The sequence below is a fragment of the Neovison vison genome, chromosome 6, assembly GCF_020171115.1.
Source record: "Neovison vison isolate M4711 chromosome 6, ASM_NN_V1, whole genome shotgun sequence".
NCBI lineage: Eukaryota > Metazoa > Chordata > Mammalia > Carnivora > Mustelidae > Neogale > Neogale vison.
The window spans coordinates 50,287,842-50,308,441 of record NC_058096.1 but is presented as its reverse complement, the minus strand read 5'-3'; the positions used below and the strand labels follow the sequence as shown (position 1 = coordinate 50,308,441).

At 35.6% G+C, this 20,600-nt stretch overlaps 1 protein-coding gene and 1 long non-coding RNA gene across 6 annotated transcripts in view; one reads left to right on the top strand and one right to left on the bottom strand.

Moving 5' to 3' along the window:
* ZPLD1 (zona pellucida like domain containing 1) overlaps positions 1 to 3,407 on the bottom strand; it is a 117,800-nt gene extending 114,393 nt beyond the window's left edge. For 4 of the 5 annotated variants that reach the window (XM_044251301.1, XM_044251300.1, XM_044251293.1 and 1 more), the window contains exon 1: positions 2,810 to 2,869. The gene's annotated coding sequence lies outside the window, so the exon portion shown is untranslated. Of the gene's footprint in view, positions 1 to 2,809; positions 2,870 to 3,315 lie in introns of those variants that run through there. The other variant, XM_044251292.1, reaches the window with a different exon arrangement.
* LOC122908466 overlaps positions 1,064 to 20,600 on the top strand; it is a 42,385-nt gene continuing 22,848 nt past the window's right edge. The window contains exons 1-3 of the long non-coding RNA XR_006384963.1: positions 1,064 to 1,221; positions 4,081 to 4,223; positions 19,205 to 19,282. This is a non-coding gene — a long non-coding RNA (uncharacterized LOC122908466). The remainder of the gene's footprint in view (positions 1,222 to 4,080; positions 4,224 to 19,204; positions 19,283 to 20,600) is intronic.

Here is a 20,600-nt window from a genome sequence, read left to right as displayed (position 1 = left end):
TGAATGAAGGCTAAAGATCCTCCTGAATCAAATTTCATTCCAAAGATAGTACGAGCCCTTGCCTACCAAGGAGCTGCACATCTCTGACTTTGGTGAAGAATGGTAGCTATTGATACACAGACAATGGGCATTATCAGAGAGGGGTGACTTGAAAGAATAGATGTATGGACTAGGAAGAGGACAAAACAACAGCAGTAGGGAAGAGGAAAGTGAGCTTTCTCAATGATTCTGTTCTGTGGTAAATTTCAAAAAAAAAAAAAAGATTGTCTCTATATCAGCACTACATTTGAGTTGCTATGAAATATGAACGGTGTCTCAGCATATGAAGTAAGACATATATTCTCATCTCTAAGGCCTAATTGGCATGGTATAGTTGTTTACTTACAAGACGACAGTCAAGTGAGAAATGATGATAGTGGAACCTGACATAAAACCTACAGAACTGGACAGGCATGGAAATAAGCTTTCAGAGTCTGGGAAGGCAAAACACAGCGGCCAAGGAATCATGCAGTTGTAAGCACAACTGGGTAATTAACAAGGCTTCAATTTCTAAGGGGTATAAAATGTGCCAAGAGGCAGGTGAAAAACAGCAATGAGAGAACCCAAGTGGTAGTGATACCCTAAAATCCTCATTGACAATAGACATCAGGACAGGTTGCTGGATGTTAAGAGCTGGCCTTCCACCCCAGGACAGAAGTGAGGCTCCCAGGCTTAAAAGGATCTTTGGAAAAGATGCAGGATTTTAGTGTAAAACATGAAATGGCAATCTTCCAGAAGCCCAGGATTATAAATGGATACACAAAAAGCGATCCTGCCTTCAGTAAATCAGGCATAACAGACCTATTCCCTGTCGGAGGGAACTGTGATGTAAGAGTTATGTGAAAGTCCCAGTAATCAGAAAAAGGACACATGTTCCAGATGAGTCTCCCAGCAAGAATGGTTCAGTGACTGCACCCTCAGTCAAAAGATAAGGAAGGTGAGTCAGAGCAAAGTCTCAGCCAAAGTGGAATAGATAGAATGGAGCTTCTTAAATTCTTTCCTTATTACCACATGATTACCAAGCAAGGAATTAGGATATGGTTTATCTGGGAAGAGAGGCATGGTATCTAGGGTTTGAACAACCTGAGGAAATGGGGTGAATCATCTGAATTCTACAAGTGGCAAGATCCAGTGAGTTCACCAGTAGAGAAGCTAGGTGAGCAGAGACCAGAAGATTGAAAAGTGAGTAAATATAAAGGGTGTGACAACTACATAGAGAAAGTGTGTGCAGATACAGTGAGGAATATACTACATAAACTGGGAATATTGTATAGAACGATAAGTTCGTGCAAGTTGGGAGGAGAAAACCCAAAGGAAACTGAGTCCCTGAAAATAAGCAGAGCTTTAGGACTTCAGTGGTTCTCAAGATAAGCCAAGGCAGACCTCTGAGATGAGGATGGATATGGCATGAACACATTCTTAAAAATTTGCTTAAGAGCTATGGCATGAAAGTATTGCCCCTTCCCGTCCAGGAACCTTTACAAATTCTCCAAAGCCTGTTTCTTGGTTAAACTCTGGTTATCACCTCCCCAGTTTACAATGAAATTAGAGCTTTACCATATTCTCGGGGTCTCCTTGGTGTGACACTATATGTTTGTGTGTGTGTGTGTGTGTGTGTGTGTGTGTAAAACTGGAGAGAGAAGCAGAGAAAGGCTAGGTAAATTGAAGACTGCCGTTGTATGTAGGATTTTATCTTCTGTAATTTTTGACAATACATTAATCCTATTTATAGAGGTTATCTTGTGTATTGACAGTTTTATGTCAATATTAATGATCAGAGCAACAAAACCATGCTTGAGGGTGGAGCCTGAAAGGCTGTGAAGAAACCAAAGTGGGCACCACCACAGAAGCATTTCGGAAGGAAGAGAACTTCACTGTATTTCAGTGAAGTGCTTATCTTATTTGCCTCTTCCATTTAAACTACTGAGAAGAAATAGCATTTTTTTCCAAATTTCTGAGCCCTCATAACCAATAATGCCATGTTAATCATCATTTGAGAAGACAGAAAAACATTTAAAACTCAGTGCTTTTTTTTCTAACTTAAATTTGTCATTGTCCAAAGGTGTCTTTATTTTTATCTATACTGATATTTTTTTTATATATTATGTCCTTCCTTTAAAATAAAACTATTATGGGTTTTATCAATATTACTATTGTACTGCTGACCATCAAGAAATTATTTAAGTTCACCTGTTTACACAGGCTATTTTTTCTTTAGAAACTATGGTGTGTCACTGAAAGAATGTTTAAAATAATAGATTTGTGAAAATGTAATAAAAAGGAGACCAAGTTTAGAAATGGAAAAGCCTATTTATTTTAAGGAGAAATGTGAAGAGAGATAAGAAAAACAATTATTGCAGTGATGATATACAGGAAAATGCTATATTCTTCTAATTTAAAACAAATAAATATGCATCTAGTCATAGTGTAATCTGGAATGAGAAGAGGATATTAGGAGAGAGACTGCAGCTAATGCTATATTCCTTCTAAAGAAATTAGAAAAAGTTGGAAATGCATACTTAAATATATCAGTCTACATAACAGAAACTAGATCAGAATCCTATACTTCCTGGAACTGTAAAGCCTCTAGTAACACATTTCAGAGAAGAGAATCAAAATGAAACTACATCGGGAAAGGCATATAAGAACTTAATTCACATTGAAGTGTAAAAACAATAACTGAATGAAGGAGCTTAAAGGAGTAATGAAAACAGAAGCCCTACCAAAAGCAAGAGAAGGAAGAATTTTTTGTCAAGGCAAATTCACCTACTTTATCATTTTCTCCCACGTGGCCCAGATGACCTGAAACTCAGGGATCTTGAGGAGCAATCTGCAATAAGGGTAGACACAATTCACAATGGTTAGATATCTTAACTGCAAATGAGTAATGTTATTTCTGCCCACATATTTATTATTCATTGTCTCTTAACCATGGTAAGTATAAAATCTATTTCTGAAATGAAAATATATTTTGTTTATTTTTTAGTAAATACTTCTTACTGTAAAATTCCTAATAAGTTTAGCAGAATTATTAGGTTCAACTTATAGCCATACCAAACTTGAATACACAGCATTTGTATTTTTGTAAGCAATTTAATGTCAAGAGAAGTTTACAATGGCTTCTCAATGAAATGTACATTAGACTTGCCCCACAGGCACAAGGGTAAATTAGGTTGAACAAGAAAATTAGTGGAAAAATAGAGTACAAGTAAATATGGGAAATGTGACTTGTAAAAGTATTAATCTTATTTTCCATGATGCATGGCAACAATTTACTTGCTGAAATAATTGGTCAAGGAATTTGTAAGATGACAAATTTTATGGGGCTCCTAGGTGGCTCAGTGGGTTAAAGCCTCTGCCTTCGGCTCAGGTCATGATCTCAGCATCCTGGGATTGAGCCCCCGCATCAGGCTCTCTGCTCAGCAGGGATCCTGCTTCCTCCTCTATCTCTGCCTGCCTCTCTGCCTATTTGTGATCTCGGTCTGTCAAATAAATAAATAAAAATCTTTAAAAAAAAAAAGATGATAAATTTTATTTAAAACTAACAAATAGTTTGAATTATATTGAATTTTGTATTTGTTCCCTTTTTGGTGGCATACACAAGCAACCAAATCACAGCCTTTATTTCTTAGATAACCCTGATGAATTCTCTTATTTGAGACTCTTTGCTGAAGAAGGCTTATATAGAATTAGCTAGCAACATGACACAGATTCTACCCAATCATTTTACCAATGGGTGTTGAATGGGATGATGTCTTTGTTGCCGTATCCTTTAGAGAAAGATTATACCATGACAAGCATGTGTAAGATTTAGATTATTCTTATTTTTGGCTACAAGCATAGTAATCTAGCTTAGCTGCTAAAATACTCAATTCAAACAATTTCTTAGCAATCACTAAGTAAGGATTCTGAGTTCTCTACTAGCTGTGGGTTGTACAAATCTTGAGGATATTATTGATACTTGCTTATCAAGTATCATTGATAAATTATTGATACTTGTTTTCAATATATTGAAGCTAATTGATACTTGTTTTCTAACAGAAGATATGCCTCTTGATCAAAAAGGAGAAATTGGATTAAGCCACCAAAGAGGAATGAAATAAAGAATAGTTCTCCAGTGATATCTAAGTCCCCCATGCAGATGAAATGAAATCACTGTCCCTGAGGAGCTTGAAGACAATATGGTTGGTAAATGAATGAATACAGACAATTATATTAGCAGTGTCAACTTAGGTCAAGTTTTCCAACATAAAGAGTATTTGTAGAAATAATAGCTATGTTTACAAACCTAGACAACCTCCCTTCCATCTTTTACACCAGCTTCCTTATCTGGAAAATCCAAGTGATGGTAGAACTACTGTTGGGCTTAGAAAGGTTCCAATCAGTGGTAGTTATGTATATGAGAATTAATACAAATATAAGTGGCAAAGGAAGAAAAGATTTAGGAAAAATTTTACTAGACAATAAAAAATATAAATCTAAAGAGTTAATAATATCAATAAAATAGAGAAAATACAGAAAAATAGTAGTTAAGGAGAATTGAAAAAGTTTGAAATGCATGTTTCCATGTTTAAAGTGAAATTTTTTTCACCTCTGATCTCAAGCCCAGGCTCACAAGGATACATGAGGGCGGAAAGTATGTGGTAATGGAAAACTAAGTGGCATTAACTCGTGTAACGGAGCCAAGGACAAAATCAGAAGGATGTATCACTCATCTGTTTCTCTGACTGTAAGAACAGAGGTCAATTAATCACTCGACAAATATTTAATGACTACCCACTGCGTGTTCAGCAGTAGATCACTACCTACTCTAATTTTAACTCATATTCTATTGGGAGACAAATAAGATTCTCTTTCTGCTGAATGTGGATAAATTTATATAGTTATAACTACAGGAAGAATGAAACTATAGTCTCTTTTCTTCAGCCCACATCTGATGTGATTTGTCTCTTTCATTCAGAATCCCAGTGTTACATAGTGTGCCTTAATAACATATGGCTAGTAGAAAAAGTGCATCTATGTTTCAGTATTCTATTCAATAAAGAAAAGTCCATTTATGGCTCAAAGATAATCTAACACTGGACTGCAGTGTGTTGGTTTTTAGCTTTGTTACGACAACTACTCTTCATTGTGAAAAGGAAAGAAAATCTCAAAAAAAAAAATCTCTTGCTGAATTATAAATGAGAATAATTCATTCCCAATTATTTCCTTTCTGAATATAGTGACTTATGGGAATAACAAAAAGTATCCACCTGGCTTATATTCACTATGGATAAAATTAAATAGATCCATTTCAAGGTAGATTTTCCCATGATACCGGTTGAGGGACAATGCAAATCTTCCTGCTAAGTGGTCACCAAGACTGTAAGATTGAAAAAGAATAAAAATTATCGGGGCGCCTGGGTGGCTCAGTCATTATGCATCTGCTTTGGCTCAGGTCATGATCCCAAAGTCCTGGACTCAGGCCCCACATAGGGTTTCCTGCTCCACAGGAAGTCTGCTTCTCCCTCTCCAGCTTCCCCTGCTTGTATTCCCTCTCTCACTGGCTTTCTCTCTCTCTCTGTCAAATAAAGAAATAAAATCTTTAAAAAAAAAAAAGAATAAAATTTCCACAACATGAAATAATATTTCTTAAAATGCAGAAGTTGAGACTAATGTCTAAAAAAGTTATGGAAGCGAAGAAAACAATGGACAATATAGTGTTTTATTTAAAAAGCCAAAAGTTATTGGTCAGTTATATTAATGGACATTGCTAATGGACAGAAATTAAGACAGGTTAGAAAATTTTTTTTTAAAAATCTGCTTTGTAGATTCAAAGCACACCTCAGTTAACTAAGTCAGATGAAAGGAGAAAAGAATGTCAAAAGTGATCTTATGACAAATATTTAAATTAAATACCTCACCCTTCCTTGAACTTATTATTTACCTACATTTAAACCAGCTTTCTCTAAGTAGAATAAAGCTGCATACTGAGAGAATTTACAGAAAATTTAAACCCAAAACATTTTCCATTAGAAATAGTTGGCAAAAAGTGAGGACAAAGATTTTTTGACCACTATAAAATATAGAACTCAGCTTAGATTAAACTTCAACCCATCCTAAATCTAGAGAAATATAATGAAGACAAGTAAACCAGATATCCAACTTAGCTAACTCCCTCACTATTTACAAGCCTTTATTCCTAACTCACCTTCCCTGCAAGGCCAATGGTGACCACCAAATTTAATGCTATAATTTGTCCCCTTCCTGGCATCCCAATTATTTTATCTGATGTTCTGTTTTCATTCTTTCATAGCATTTGAGAATTAAGACCATCTGCATTCACAGAGCTTTACCTATGAGATCTGAGACCTGAAGCCCTAATATGAACATGCCACAGGACATTTTTGTCCCAGAAGATAAGACTTTAATCTAATAGTATCTTCACTCTTTGCTTCAGAAAATATGAACAAGCTAAACCAGATAGTACTCATCTGGACAATTACCTTTCCTATCAGGCAACAGACTGTTCATACTTACCAAACCACAGTTTACTTTTCAAGAATCCTTCCACTGATTCTGTTACAAACTCTTTCCAATCCCAGTGGATTTTCCACTTAGAAAGATACGTTGTAAACCACTTGATTCCAGGCCCCAAACATGATATACACCCTTTAAGGATCTGTTATCTTTGTGACACTAATAAAACTCTGTCACGGTAGTGTTCTCCCTTACTACAGTAGATCAAATAAACTTTATTTTGCTTAATCAACAGATTTTCTAGTAGTTGAGTCAGGAGTCAACACATTTATCACTTCCAGAATACTATGCATTACTTACTTTCCATGTTTATTGCATATTTTAGATCTCCTCCAACTAGAAAGTGAGTTCCATGAGATAGGTATATTTATTTTCTTCACTGACATCTTTCAAATATCTAGAACAGTGTCTACAACTCACTTGACACATGTTTTGACCAAATGAATACAAGAATGAATAAATGATTGAACGACATACAGAACATTTCACCAAGTAGCAGAATTATCATTCTTCTCAAGCACACACAGAACATGCTCCAGGATAGATCACATGTTAGATCACAAAACTAATCTTAACATATTTAAGACAGAAATCAAACCAAGTATCTTTTCCAACCACAATGGAATGACACTAAATCAATAGCAGAAGAAAAACTGGAAAATTCACACAAGTGTGGAACTTAAACAACATCTTAAACAACCAATGGGTAAAAGAGGAAGTAAAAGGGAAATTAGAAAACATATTGAGACAAATGGAAACAAACAAACAAATAACTTACCAAAACTTATGCAATGCATTAAAAGTGATACTAAGAGGGAAGCTTTAGTGATGGGTCTACATTAAATAAGAAGAAAGATCTCAAAAAAACAACTTAACTTTTTACCTCAAGGAGCCATAAAGAGAAGAACAAACTAAGCCCAAAGTTATCAGAAGGAAAATAATAATAAAGATTTGAGCAGAAATAGATGAAATAGAGAATAGAAAATAAGAAAAATTTGACAAAATGAAGAGGTGGCCTTTTGAAAACATAAAAAAAATTGACAAGTTGGACTTACTAAGAAAAAAAAGAGAGGATTTAAATAAGTAAAATCAGAAATAAAAGATGTCACAGAAATAGAAAGGATCATAAGAGCCTATGAAAAACTACTCTGATAAATAGGATAACATAAAAGAAATGGATAAATTCCCAGACATTACAATTTAACAACACTGAATCATGAAGAAACTGAAAGTCTGAACAGATCTATAACTAAAATGGAGACTGAATCAATAATTTAGAAACTCCCAACAAAGAAAAAGCCCAGGACTAGATGGTTTCAATGGTGAATTCTATCACACATTTAAAGAAGAATTGATACCCATCTTTCTCAAACTCTTAAAAAAAAAAAAAAAAGCTAAAGAGAAGAAAACACTTTCAAATTCATTTTATGAAGCCAGCCTTACCCTGTTACTAAAACCAGACAAATACAGGACAGATACCACAAGAAAACTACAGACCAATATCCCTGACGAACATAGATGCAAAATCCTCAATAAAATACTAGCAAACTGAATTCAACAGCATGTTTAAAATAATACACCATAAGCAGGTGAGATTTATCCCTGCAAAGGATGGCTCTACATAAGAAAATAAATTAATATGATATCCCATATTAAGAGAATGAAGGGAAAAAAATCAGATGGCCCTTTCTCAATAGATAGAAAGTGTTTGACAGAATTCAATGCCCTTTCATAATAAAACCTCTCAACAAACTGAGGAAAGAAGAAAATTACCCTTGACTTAACAAACACTATATATGGAAATTTTATGGTTAGTTCTATACTCAATAGTGAAAACTTAAAGCTTTTCTTCCAAGATCAGGAACTAATCAAGGATGTCCACTCTTGCCATTTCTATTAAATATGTATGGTACTTGAAGTCTTAGCCACAGCAATTAGTCAAGAAACAGAAACAGAAGCCATCAAAACTGGAAAGGAAGAAGTAAAACTGTCTGTTTATAGATGACATGGTCTTATATATAGAAAAGCCTAAAAACTTCATAAAAAATCTTTGGAATAAATGGATTTAATAAATTTAGAGGACACAAACTACAGATGAAAAACAGGAACTACCTGAAAAGAAAATAAGGAAACAATCCTATTTACAATAGCATTAAAAAGAAGAAAATATTTAGTAATAAATTTGATTCATGTAAGATGAGATGAAAGAAAACTATAAAATATTGATGAAAAATTAAAGATACAGATAAATGGAAACGTTAAATGTGTTCATGGATTAGAAGACATAATAATGTTAAACATTTTAAGTGTTAACATTTTAAGTGTTGACATTTTAACATGTCTACACTGTCCAAAGCAATCTAGAAATGAAGTTCCTATCAAATTCCAAATGACATTTTTTTACAAAAATGGAGAAGACAATTCTAAAATTCATATGAATTCATAAAGGACCCTGAAAAACTAAAAAACCTTGAGAAAGAACAAAATTGGAGTCATCAAACTTTGTGATTTCAAAATATATTACAAAGTGACAGTAATTAAAACAGCACAGTACAGGCAAAACATAGACATATAAACCAATGGAACAGAATAGAGAGCCCAAAAATAAATCCATGCATATACAGTTAAATGATTTTCCAATAAGGGTGCCAAAAATAGATAATGGAGAAAGGATAGTCTCATCAACAAATGGTGTTAGGAAAACTGGATATTCACATGCGAAAGAATAAAATTGGACTTTTATCTTACACCGCATATAAAAATTAACTCCAAATGGATTACATTTCAGTAAGACCTGAAATCATAAAACCCCCTAGAAGAAAATGGAAAAAGCTTCAGGACTTTGGTCTTGGCAGTGGTTTCATGGATATGACAACAAAAGTTCAGGTAACAAAAGAAAAAAATAGACAATAGGACAAACAAACAAACAAAAACCTACGAGGGTGAGAAGGCAATCTATCAAATAGGAAAAAATATTCGCAGATCATATATCTGATAAAGGATTAACTTCCAAAAATATAGAAGGAATTTTTACAATTCAATAACAAAACAACAACAATAAAACCTAAAAACCTGATTTTTCTAATGAGCAAAGGCCTTGAATAGACATTCCTCCAAAGAAGACAAATAAGTATATGAAAAGACAGTCAACTACACTAATCTTCAGGGGAATATAAATCAAAACCACAATAGGATACGGCCTCACACCTGTCAGGATGATCAAAAAGCAAGTGTTGGCAAGGGTGTGAAGATATAGGACCTCTCACATGCTATAAGTCATAATGTAAAATGGTGCGACCATTACTGATATAGTAAGAACATTTCTTTACAAATTAAAAATAGAACTACCATATGGCCCATCAATATCACTTCTGGTATTCATCCAAAAGTATCAAAATCAGGATGTCAGAGAGATATTAGTACGCCTATGTTCATTGCAGCACTATTCACAATAGTCAAGATGAGGCAACAACCTTAATGTCCATCAACAAATGAATGGATAAAGAAAATATGGTATTCTCATGCAGTGGAAAACTATTCAGCATCAATAAAGAAAGTTGTGGGGATACCTGGGTGGTTCAGTGGCTTAAAGCCTCTGCCTTGGGCTCAGGTCATGATCTCAGGGTCCTGCGATCCAGTCCCACATTGAGCTCTCTGCTTGACGGGGAGCCTGCTTCTGCCTCTCTCTGCCTGCCTCTCTGCCTGCTTGTGATCTGTCTGTCAAATAAATAAATAAAATCTTTAAAAAAAAAAGAAAGAAAGAAAGAAAGAAGGTTTTGCAATATGTGACAAATTGGATGAACTTTGAGCATATTATGCTAAGTTAAATTAGCCATTTCCAGAAGGACAAATACTGAATGACTCCACTTATATGAGATACCTAAAATAGTTATAGTAGCGAAGAGTATAAAGGTGGTTACTCAGGAGCTGGAGGAGAAAAATAGGGAGTTGCTGTTCAATGGGTATAAAGTTTCAGTTAGGCAAGCTAAATAAACTCTAGAGATCTGGTGTACAACATCATGCCTATAGTTAATAATATATTATACATTTAAATGTTTACCAAGAAACCAGATCTCATGTTGTGTTCTGACCACAATAAAATTAAATATTAAATTAAAAATTAAATTAAACTGAACTTAATTTAATTTTTAAAAAGATTGAATGAATAAATTATACTCTGCTTAGGGAAATGTGCAAAATACATAGAAGATACTGCCATTGCCTTGTAAAACTTACCTATTTGTAATAGCAACTTGAACAATGCTTAAATGGGTACCAAGTACTATTCTAAATATATCACCACATATCAAATTTAAAATTCCTCTATAAGGAGGATGATATTAAAACCATTTATTAGTAGGCACAATATGGGCACTGACCTGCAATATTGGGCAGCATCCTGGAGCCCTCAACTGAGCAAACACTCCCTTACAAGAGTCAGGGAAGAGCAAAGCAGCACTGAAGCCATGGGGAGAAGGGGCTGTCTCCTAGAGGCCCGAGGCTGCAGCCATTTAACAATCAAGGTGTTTGGACAAATGGTACACAGGTATATATCAGTAGAATAATAGCCCGTGAGATTGGTCATACTATTATCCCCGTCTCACAGATGAAGAAAAGAGACCCCACAGACTTGAATGACTTGCACACAGCCAGCAGGTGGAGGCAGTAATGCTTGAATTTAGGTAGTCTGGCACTAGACAGTATTCTAATTGCTGTGCAATACTGCATCATATTTACAAAGAAAATAGTTAGCTTTAAAAACAATGAACGGTTATCCAGCAACTAATGGATTCCAGGTACTTTTCAAGGCATGATTTAGAGGAATTCAAACATAAATTAAATAGAATTTCAGAGAAGGTAATGGGTTTAGCAAGAAGTACTACAAGTCAGGCAAGACTGTGACTAGGAGGATGAAGATTTATCTTCAATAAACCAAAGGTGAAAATGTACTGTTTGCACATATTATCTGAATAATTGCTCCAATTTTCCATTATGTTGTATCAAGACAGTGGTTTGGAAACAAGAATTTGTGAAGTTTCCAGTAACATCCCCAGAGGACACAGCAGCAGTGGTTCCAACTGCACCTTGGCCAACACTCTTTTCATTTTAGAAGGAGATGATTAGCCATGATTGGCGGCTATTGCTAATGAAAACGGGAAAACTGGATCAGTCATGCCAGGAATTTTCTTAAATGCACAGCGGAGGAAAGCAGCTAAAACCCTCTCTCGCTTTCTCCATTGCCTACACTTCCCCTACAGTGGCACCCTTTCTGGAACTTTGTCCAACTACCTGGTATTGATTTACTATGGAACATGGCTCAGGATTTGTGTTCCAGGCTGAACAATGTTCCCCTAAAATGGACCAGCATCACCATTCAGAAAGAAAATGTTGCCACTTCTTTCCATGGTTAGATTAACATTTTGTTATAGCTAAAACAGCAGTTTGGGTTTACTGTATCTTGCTTTAAACCATTTTAGGGTGTTGATTGACTTAAGATGCTAAGGACACTGCCTTTTTGTCAATTGAAAGAGATAAAAAAAAAAAGAAAGAAAGAAAGAAAAAGAAACTAAAGACATGATTTCTTATTAGCAGTTCCAAGACATTTTTAACAGAATATCATTATAACCTAAATATTAAAAGTTTATATTCATCTTTGTATTTCTCAAATTAAGTAATACAAAAATCAGATGACTAATACTTTTAATACAATGAACAGTCTGATCAGAATTTAAGAAACTAGAAAACAATACCAACTGGAGCTGAGAAACTAAATCCCATAACACAAGCTTTCTTTTCAAATGATCTCCAGGTGGCTGTTGGCCAATTTGCCACAAGAAAAAAGCCTGACACTTATTGGAAAACAGACTCCCAACTATTTAAAAAAAAAAGAAAAGGAAAGGAAAAATGGAACACTCAGTAGAGAATAGACAATGTTGTGCTAAAAAGCTATGTTATTTTGCCAGAAAAAAATTCAATCTGTGTGCAAAATACCTCTTCCCATGTCTTTTGATCTGATGTAGCACTTGTCCAAATGGATGGGCTCCCTAAAGGGAAAACCCATTTCAAACATTGAGGAGCTCTAACAAATGCGGAGCACTCAACCTCAGGCTTAAATATCCCAAATGGTCTCTTGCTGGTAACATGAGAACAAAATCAGTGTTTCACTCAGAAAACAGCTTTCCTGGCTTTTCTCTTCTGTTCCATTTGTGCATTGATATGAAGATCAGAGTCATCGACTTGAATGTGATTTAGAATCTCGATGCAAACAATGAGACATTAAACACTTTCTGGTCCTCTAAAATCTGTATTCAGACTCTTCTCTTTTCAGGGTATAATCACAATCCCATCAGTATTCGAGGGATTTGCGCACACAGACTGCCTCTGTCAAAATTGTAGCAAGTTAATGCATTCAAATATAGCTTGGTTGTGCAAATTATTGCCTTAGAAGGAGGATGTAACTTGGTATTTTGACATATGTTGTTTTATACAGAACACAATACCTTTTTTTTTCTTTTTAAACCTTTTAGTTTCAACTTAGGCACTTAAAGATTTGGAAAATGAAATTAAACTTTAAAAAAGAAAAGAAAAAAAAAAACAAAGAATGGAAATAATGATCTAAAGTCACAAAGAAAGGAAGGCAGAGCCCAACCTCACCACCATACTACCATCATGCAAAAGGAGCAAAGACCTGAGTCCTAGAGCACAAAGATTTTGGGCTTCTTGTCTTTTCAAACTGATAAATAATGTTGTAAGCATTTATTCATTTCCCAAAATTTAACAACATGTATTTCTTTCTTTCATCACTCTGCCAATTTACTTCAAAGAAAATTACTACTTCAAGCTCTTCATAAATCCCATAACCTCTATATGCTTAGTTTCCTCACGGGTAAAATGGGAATAACGATGTGCTTAGTTTGTGGAGTTGGTATGAGGGTTAGAAATAATATATGAAAATCACCTAATAGTGCCTGCAACATAATGTAAGCCGTCACCATTATTACTACCCAAAAGCTATATCTGGACGTGTAAATTGGGATAAAACACTGAGGCAGTTTTCATCCTAATTCAAACATAACACACTTTCTTGCAGATTCAAGATAATTGAGGTAAATGTGAGAACATTTATTTGAATTATCAAGATACATAAATCATTTCAATTTTCTACTTTGCATGTCCAGATATGGCTTTTGTACAAAGCCCTAGAGTAATCCAGACACTTTTTGAAACTTCATCCATTACTGAAAACCCTCAGCATTAGTTAACCAATGTGATACGTAGCTGCCCATAGACTGCAGGACAAACTCCATTTATTTGTAGGGTTGCTTCCTCAGATATCAAAAAACAAGAAAACCAATCCAATGTATGGTTCCAACAACCATCCCTCATATGATTTAAATCAGTAAATTTGACAATGGACCATTTCCAGAAAACGTCTTTGTTTGAGTACCTATAATATAAAGTGCTAAGGTATCCTAAAAAAATTTTACAGGAGAAAATAAAATCTGTGAAGAAACTAAAGATAAAAATGACTTTTTCTACCTAAAATTAAATCTCTCTCTCTATATATATATAGTGTTTCGGTCTCTTAGAACAATCTTAATAAGAGTTGTCCAGGGAAAGGGAAATGTAGTAAAACCTTCTCCTTAAAAAAGAATGGAAGGTTTTTGTGTTTTGTTTTTGTTTTGTTTTTAAGCTGTTATTTATTTATTTGACAGAGAGAGACAGAGAAAGAGAATGAGAGAGAGAGAATGAGAGAGAGAGAGCATAAGCAGGTGGTAGGGACAGAGGGAGAAGAAGAATCAGTCTCCCTGATAAGCAAGGGACCCTTACATGGAGCTCAATCCCAGGACCCTATGGTTATGACCTGAGCCAAAGGCAGATGCTTAACTGATTAAGCCATGCAGGTGCCTCAAGGATGGAAGGTTTGAAAAGAATATACATTGCCTTTTAAGTGTGTATATTATTTATCAAGTTAAGTTGTTTAAAAGCTATAAAATATCATGCACATATGCTATAAAATATGGTGCACATATGAAAGGATATGGAATAAAATTTGGGATCTGAAAATTACAAGCTCTATATTTATAGCCTAAAAAATAGCAGAACAGCAGCATGATGTTAGGGAATTTGCACTGAACCAAAATCAGAATGTTTGGAAATTGTTTCCTAATAAGGCACTGAGCAATCCTTAGGGCCTCATATCTTCTTCTCTACAAAATGAGAGTATCAGACTAAATTGGACTCCTTAACTCTTACAACTATAACATTCTATGGCTCTTTTTACAATGTAATTTTACTTTGGTCCAGGTCAAACTACCATAGTACAAATTTAACTTTAGGAACACAATTATTTTCATTAATATTTTGGGCTATGTTTGGACTCCCTGGATTTTGTCACCACACACAAAGTAAGTGATGAGGAAGCTCAGCTCCATAAACACTGGGATCGATGATGAAGGAAAACAGAAAAGCTCTGAGAGAAAAAGGAGCTCAAAGAAAAAAGGCAATATAATTGAGGCAGGTCAGGCGGGATCCACGAAAAAAGAATATGTTATTGTCCAGAGGCAAGTCATCTTACATATATGAAGGTTTTTTTTTTTTTCTTTTTGTACATGTAGGTCATATTAGCTGTGTAAAGAGATTTTACTTGGTAGATATTGGGGAAATCTCTTAAAAACCAGGTAATAAAAAAGAAGATTTGACTTTGAACTCTTGAGTTGGTGTCGGAACCAGCAAGAAAGAGCTAAACATGACTTAAGTGAGTGATCCAATCAACCATTAACAATCTATTTGAGTAGCAGCCTGTTAAGATACCAGTTACCAAACAGAATCACTTCAAGTTAACTCAAATGATCAGATAGTACAACTACTACTTACCTACCATGTAATCTACTTCAAATTTTAACACTCAAGATCCTTATTCATCATAATACCTTTCCCATGTAGTTTATCTTATACTTTTCCATGTGATATTCCCATTTGAACTAGGTGATTGATTGTCAGACTGAAGAAAACAAGAAGACAGAGTTTGAAGAGAAGGCAAACATCTGAGTTACCAAAATACAGTGACAATGAAATGCAATCAAGTGTAAAAGAGCCTCTGCTTGGAGCTTAGACAGATGTATAGTCTTCAGGGTGAAAGTAAATTCAGGGAGCATCTAATCTATCCTTTTTGTTTTATATACATACCTAAGTATCCAGAACCATGCATTCAGAGATAAGCTTTCATTAGTATCTTTTGGCCTTGACTATTAAGTTATCATAGCCATCCAATAACTCTTACCACTTGTCATAGAAGTACTAAGAAGTACCTAAAGGAGATTTTTGCAGCCATAGCCATTTTGTTCATTAGCCCACAAACAAGCACAGGATAGCTATGAAAGAGGCTGACTGACATCCATGAATAGAACATCTTGTTACCTGATAAGAGTTACCTGCAAGGTTTCCCTCTTGTTTCATTCACATATGACCTAAATATTCTCTATGTCACTGTATTACTCAGGATTCTCCAGAGAAACAGAACTAACTGTGTGTGTGTATGTGTGTGTGTGTGTGTGTGTGTGTGTGTGTGTGTTCCTCTCATTGGAAGAAAAAGAGAATTATAAGGAATTGGCTCACACAATTATGGGAGCTAAGTCACATCATCTGCTTTCTGCAAGCTGGAGACCAAGGGAAGTTGATGGTATACAGCTCCTATCTAAGTCTGAGGGCTTAGAGATAACCAGGGTGTGAGTCATGGTCCAAGTGCAGAAAATGCTCAATCCCCTTCGGAAAAACATTCAAGCCTACACAGTGATTTTTCCCTTAATCTACCTTTTATTCTATTCAGGCCTCCAGTGGATTAGATGAGGCCCACCCACATGGGGAGAGCAAATACTTGACTCAGTCTACCAATTCAAATGTTAATCTCTTCCAAAAACACTCTCATAAACATCCAGATTGATCCAATCAGTTTGACACATAAAATTAACCATAACCGTCCCCTTTAGCAGTTCCATTAACAAATAAACAAATTAACTGTCTCATTCCAACAGTTCTATTCATATACTCTTTCCCCAGACCTTTTTCTCACCAAACCGCCAACCTTGTGGCTTCTAAGTTTCTGACCATCTAACCAAACTGTTCAATATCTGCCCTGTAATCTCTTCTACCTATCCATCTTTACAGGCAAGTATAACAAAGTGTTCAAAATTCTGCCCCCAGGGCTGAGAGGACATTAGTGCTTTAGTTGTGTCAACATATTAGGCAGACATATCTGTAAACTAATTTTTTTTTTTCTCTCTCTCTCACTTAATCATAGGGAAGATCCCATGAGGCCATAGGTACAGATGGAGGGACAGGCATCAATGCAGCAAGAGTAGAAGCCAGAACATCTCAACCACCGGCTCGTGTCACTTACATATTCTTTCAGGACATGCTTAACCTGATGACCTCATATACCTACTTCTACAGGATGAGACACTTTTATTGCCCAATCCAAATTCATGACTTTGGTAGTCACATGACACAGTTCACAGTGGGCAGTTTAGACCCCATAGTCTTCTTAAAGGAGAATAATTAGCAGAAGATGTCATGGAAGATTTTCACAAAAGCCTCTACTTAATCCTTTGCATTCCGCTGCCTAAAAGAGTTACAGGAATGGGGCGCCTGGGTGGCTCAGTGGGTTAAAGCCTCTACCTTCAGCTCAGGTCATGATTCCAGGGTCCTGGGATTGAGCCCCACATCTGGCTCTCTGCTCAGCAGGAAGCCTGCTTTCCTTCCTCTCTCTCTGCCTGCCTCTCTGCCTACTTGTGGTCTCTGTCTGTCAAATAAATAAAATCTTAAAAAAAAAAGAAAAAAAGAGTTACAGGAATATGGAAGATCATGTGGCCCATGTTAGCAGTGGGACCTGGAGGTGACATTTAAAATTGTACCCATATTGGCCAAAATTCACTTTCAAGGTTCTACCAAACTACCTGAGTGTCCAATAAATGCAGCTTAAGTCCCACCTTTCCACCCTACAAACACAAACCGCCTTCTCAAAGACAAAAACAATGCAATCTATCAGTGGTTTGAAATGTGATGCCTGGATCTGCAGCAACAGAATCACTAGGGAACTAATTCCTATGCCACACACTGCAATTACTAAATCCACATCTCTGGGAATGAGACTCAGCAATTCATGTTCTTACAAGCCCTCCATGAGATTCAGATGCATGCCAAAGTTAAAGAATTACCAGTCTGGAACTAAACAAGTAATAGCGCCAAACTTCACATTATCTCAGAGCTTTCCATCCCCCAATCTTCCAGACTGTCAAAAATAAAAAATAATTTCATTACCGACTCAACTCTTTACAACTTCTTCTTTAGCTATCCTAACCCTAGGAGGAAGACGTGGTAGGGATTCTTCAGCAAGGGTCAGGATCCTCTTTAGTTTCTGCTTAGCTAGAGGGAAAGGGAGCTCTTTTTATGCTTCAAGATATATAACATTCTTCCACTGACAGCCACCAAGATCTGTTTCCTTAACACAGAAATGTGTTCAGACTAAGTTTAATAATATATGTCATTGGTGGTATAATTTTAAAACCTAAAGATTTAAGAAGGAATAAAGGTTGGTCATTGCAAAGTGGCAGGGCAATAATCTCAATTACTCAAAAATTTCATATTCTGTTGCCTTAATTTAAAAATCAGCTTAAATCACCCCTGCAAATTTTTTTAATTAAGTTGTGGTCTCTAAGCTATAATGACTTTGAACTATATTATATATCTTGAAGTTCAAAGTGAAGATTACTTGTGAATATTAATTTGAATTCATTTTAATTTTCATTAGCTTTTTCATTAACAAATTCAATAATACAAAATTGACCTTTCATACTTGAGAAGCAATTAAATTTTATTAAATTATGATTTTGCATGTTTTAGTTTGGTAGCTAGATTAATATATACCATAAGTTTTTATTCAAAGGACCAGATTTTTTGAGTAAATAAACTGTTCTCTGGATATAAATTGGGAATTAAACTGTACTAAGTTTTTTAAGATTTATTTATTTGAGAGAGAGAGTGTGTGTGTGTGTGTGTGCATGCACACACAAGTGGGAACAGGGGCAGAGGGAGGGAATCTTTAAGCAGATTCCCCACTGAGCACATGAAGCCCACCATGGGACTCAATCCCAGGACCAATGAGATCACAACCTAAGTCAAAGCCAAGAGTTGGATGCTTAACTTAATGAGCCACCCAAGTGCCCCAAACTGTACAAAGTTTTCAGAAATCTTTTGGTTCTCAAATAGTCATTAACTAGTTAGTATTTTAGTAAAACTGAGAAGTTGACAGGATCAATTTACGGGAATGATTCTCTAACCCATGGACTCATGTCTTCTACATTTTAGAAAGATCGTCTATATTGGTTATCTTTGCTTTATAACAAATTACCCCAATATTTAGCAGCTTAAAATATCAAAGAAATTATTTTGTAATTTCTGTGGGTTAGGAATTCAGAAGTGGCTTAGCTAGATGGTCTGGCTCAAGATCTCCAAGGAGGTATAGTAAAGACAGACACTGTCATCTGAAGACCTGATGAGGGGAGGATGCACCTTCAAGGTAACTCAGCTGGTTCTACAAGGCACTACTTCCTCACTATTAGTCACAGAACTCCATTTCTCTCCACAGGCCTCTCCATGGCTGCCTGCGTATACATTTTCACATGTTGTCTGGCTTCTCCCAAAGTGATTGATGAGAGAGAGAAAGGTAGGAGCAAGCGCCCTACACAGAAACCACAGCCTTTTATAATCTAATCTTAGAAGTGACTTATCTTCACCTCTGTCATATGATATTGGTCACAGAGAACAAACCTAGTTCATTGAGAAGGTATCACCACAAGGGTAGGAATACAGCTGGGGGCCATGATGAAGCTATCTATCACAGCCTAACTACAGGATTCAACAGACAATATTTTTCACACAATAGTCTGTACCTAAGATGATTATTTTATTATATACACAATTCTAAGATGTAATCCAGTTCACACCTGGAAATACATTTCTAAAGAATTTTGTATGTATAAAATATTTGTCAATGTCTATTTTTTCACATCTGTTCTCCTTCCTAGACTGTCTCCTTCCTAGACATCAGGATAGATACTTTCTCTTACACATGTTTAAATTTCTAGCTTCTTGAATAGTGGCTGAGGTAGAGGTACTTAGTAAATACTACTACTTGTGCTGAATTGTCTAATATTTTAATTCCCAAAGTTTACTTTTTTCTTATTTTTTAAAGATTTTTATTTATTTATTTGACAGAGAGAGAGAGAGAACATAATAGGCAGAGCAGCAAGCAGAGAGAGGGGGAAGCAGGCACACTGCTGACCAGAGAGTCCAATGTGCGGCTCAATCCCAGGACCCTAAGACCCTGACCTGAGCCCAAGGCAGATGCTTAACCCACTGAGCCACCCAGGTGCCATGGAACTTAATCTTTAGCTGAGATTGAGATCACATATTCTGGACAAAATCATAGTATACCCCAACTACTTCCAAAGAGGATTTGGTACAGAATTAATATATTACTGAGCTGCCTCCTGGAAAGTCCTTTATATATATATTCTTTATACACTTACCTAATGAATCTTTATTATCTAATAATCAGTATTTCAGCCTTAAAATTTTGGGACATTTATTCATTTATGCATTCAACAGACATGGAATGAACACCTGTTATGCAAGAGATGCTGTGGTAGGCACTAGATCCAATATTCCAGTGTATTTAAATATATTAAGATTCTAATGCATTAGGTGAAAAAACAAAATGCAAATGAAACATGTATTTTGATCATATATATGCAAATATATTTAGCCATATGAAGACAGGGATTTTTGTCTGCTTTGTTTCCCCTAGCTCCCAGAACAGTTGCTGGTAAACAGCAAATGTTCAGCAAGTATTCGTTAAATACATGAATAAGTAAGTAGACTGATATGGTGGTGCTCTAAGAGGCATATGGATGATGAGAAGGAGGACGTTTTGTCAAAAGGCCTGGAAATGGGAGATAGGCAAGATTACTTTGGAAGAAAAA